Source organism: Suncus etruscus, chromosome 3, assembly GCF_024139225.1.
Source record: "Suncus etruscus isolate mSunEtr1 chromosome 3, mSunEtr1.pri.cur, whole genome shotgun sequence".
Taxonomy (NCBI): Eukaryota; Metazoa; Chordata; class Mammalia; order Eulipotyphla; family Soricidae; genus Suncus; species Suncus etruscus.
This window is the reverse complement of record NC_064850.1, coordinates 89,253,440-89,256,522: the sequence shown is the minus strand read 5'-3', so window position 1 is coordinate 89,256,522 and position 3,083 is coordinate 89,253,440. Positions and strand designations below refer to the sequence as shown.

The 3,083-nt window shown below is 32.0% G+C and overlaps 1 non-coding gene across 1 annotated transcript; it reads left to right on the top strand.

Annotated features, from left to right (window-relative positions):
• The first annotated feature begins 2,561 nt into the window (after positions 1-2,561).
• LOC126004686 (U6 spliceosomal RNA) lies at positions 2,562-2,668 on the top strand. Its single transcript, XR_007493951.1, has one exon. It is a non-coding gene; the product is annotated as a U6 spliceosomal RNA (small nuclear RNA).
• The last annotated feature ends 415 nt before the right edge of the window (positions 2,669-3,083 follow it).

Sequence of the window (3,083 nt, the reverse complement as noted above, 5' to 3'; positions counted from 1 at the left end):
CATGTTTAGTTCATAGAGTTTCTCAAAGTAGTCTCTGATTACCTTTTCAATCTCTGCAATATCTGTAGTGATCTCCCTTTTCATTTCTAATACGGGTTATCAATATTCTCCTCTCTCTTTCTTTGTGAGTTTTGCCATGGTCTATCAATCTTGTTTAGTTTTTCCAAGAAAAATCTTCTGCTTTCATTGACCTTTCTGATTGTTTGGGGGGGGGGGCTTCCACTTCATTGATATCTGCTCTAAGCTTTGTTATGTCCTTCAGTCTACCTATTTTTGGTTTCTTTTGTTAATCATTTTCTAATTTTATAAGCTGCATTATTAAGCTATTCATTCAGGTATGCTTCTTCTTCCTTCCTAATGTGTGCTTGAAAAGCTATAATTTTTCCTCTCAGTACTACTTTTGCTGTGTCCCAAAGATTCTGATAGTTTGTGTCATCATTGTCATTTGTTACCAGGAAAGTTTTGATTTCCTCTTTGATTCCATCTCAGACTCACTGGTTGTTCAGTAGCAGGCTGTTTAATTTTCAGTTGTTAAAGTATTTCTTCTGTGTTTCTTTGTAGTCCACATCTAATTTCAGAGCCTTGTGGTCACCAAAGGTAGTCTGCAAAGTTTCTATCATCTTTATTTTGTGGAGGTATGTTTTATGTGCCAGCATGTGGTCTATCCTGGAGAATGACCCATGTACATTGGAGAAGAATGTGTATCCAGGTTTCTGGCTATAGATTACCCTATATATATACTAGGCCTCTTTCTTCCATTTCTCTTTTCAGGAATAGTTCATTTTTGTTGGGTTTCTGTCTTGTTAACCTATCAAGTGTTGACAGGGCTGTGTTGAGGTCTCTCACAATTATTATGTTATCATTGATATCCTCTTTCAAATTTGTCAATAATTGTATTATATAATTTGCTGGTCTCTCATTGGGTGCATTTATGTTTGGTAGTATGATTTCTTCCTGTTGCAATACTCCTTGATTAGTACAAAGTGTCCATCTTTGTCCCTTACAACTTTTCTGAGTCTAAAGTTTGTGTTGTCTGATATTAATATGTTATGAAGAAATTTTCCTCAAGATATTCAAAGCCATTTACCATAAACTTTGTATTGAATGTGGAAAAAATAAAATGTTTTCCTTTAAGATATGGCAGAAGAAAATATTGTCTACTCTCAACTCCTCTATTAATATATTATTTGAATTAGTTTCCACAGAAATTAAGTAATAACAATGTATTAGGGGATTCCAGATAAAGAGAAAAACTGAAACTCTAAATTATTTGCAGATAACCTACTATCTATATTTAGAAAAAATCTAAAGACTCTGAAATAACAGCTCCTAGAAACAATAAATTCATATGTAAAAGTGATCAGCTAAATTAACAAAAATATCCATATTCAAATATAAATTTTATTCTATTTTATTAATAAAATATAAAATATTTTAAATTATCTTATTCACATTTTTCCTCATAAAATCAAGTACCAAGGCATGTTAACTAAAGATGAGATAGACCTATACAAAGAAAACTACTAAAAGAATAAACTAACATGAACAAGTGTAAGCACCGCACCTGCTTATAGACTGGGGGAATTAAAATAGACAAAATAAAAATAAACTCCAGATAATTAAAGAGATTCAATTCAACCTTTATAGAGATACCTAGGACACTTCAAAAAATAGATGAAATGCTCCTAAAATTTGTATGAACACTCTCTGCTGAATATCTAAAACAATCCTTGGGGAAAAAAACAAAATTGGAGACATCACTGTGCCTAGTTACAAAGTGTATTATAAAGTGATAATAATTTTAAAAAACATGATATAGATTAAGTACAAACCCTCATATCAATGTAGTAGAATAACCCTCATATGTATATACTTAGTTTATCTTTCACAATATGTAAAAAATAGGAAGTAGTGAATGAAAAAACTCTTCAATAAATGGTTCTGGGGAAAACTGCTCAGTCACATAAAAATATAAAAATAAATTAACCCAGACATCTTTTTAACACCAGACCCAAAAAGTCAAATTAAAATGGATTAAAAACCAAAATATTAGGTCTGAATTCATAAGTTACACAGAGAAAAATATGTAGAATGCTCTATGAAACAGAAACTAGAGGCTTCTTTCAGGATGAAATGCTAGTAAATGCAAAGATACATTAAACCGAGAAACATCTGCACCTAATGGGAATGATGAAAATAATATTAAGACATCCAACTTAAGGAGAAAAATCATTTGCCCGCAACTCATCTAACAGTTTAATATTCAAGATATAAAAATCACTGGTAAAACTCTACTACAAGAAAAAAAGCCAACCCTATAAATAAATGAAGAAAGAGAAATAAACAGAAACTTCCTCCGAAGAAATACAAATAGCCAAAAAGCATATAAAATATTATCTATATCACTAATCATCAGGGAAAAGTGCATTTTATAACAAAATTTCAATATCACCAAACACCACAGAGATAGACACTCTCAAAAAGTGTTGACAACAACCAGGGTTGAAGAGGATGTAGATAAAAGGGACCCTCATGCATTACTGATTACAATGTCCAATGTCGTGCTTGCTTCAACAGCACATATACTAAAATTGGAATGATACAGAGAAGATTAGCATGGCCCCTGGGCAAGGATGACATGCAAATACAATGGCCAATATCTATTCTTCTTTGGAAGACAATAAGAACATTCCTCAAAAATGCTAGGAGTTTACTATATGGCCCAGCAATTCCACTCCTGGTAATATAGCCCAACACTCCAAAATCACAATTAAGACAAGATATAATCATATTCATTGCATATGTATAATAGCCATAATGTAGAAACAACCCAACTGCTCATGAACAATGTCAGTATAAAGAAATTATAGCACTTATACACATGACTACTCAGCCATTAGAAAAGATAAATTTATATAATTTTATGCAACTTGGAATGATCTGGATACTATCAAGTTGAATGAAATCAGTCAGAGGAAGAGGAATAGATTCAAAATACTCTCATATGTTGTATAAAAGGCCTCGGGAACATTGGTGAAAGGAGATCAACACAGGTGGTGGGATTAGCACTGATTCATTATATA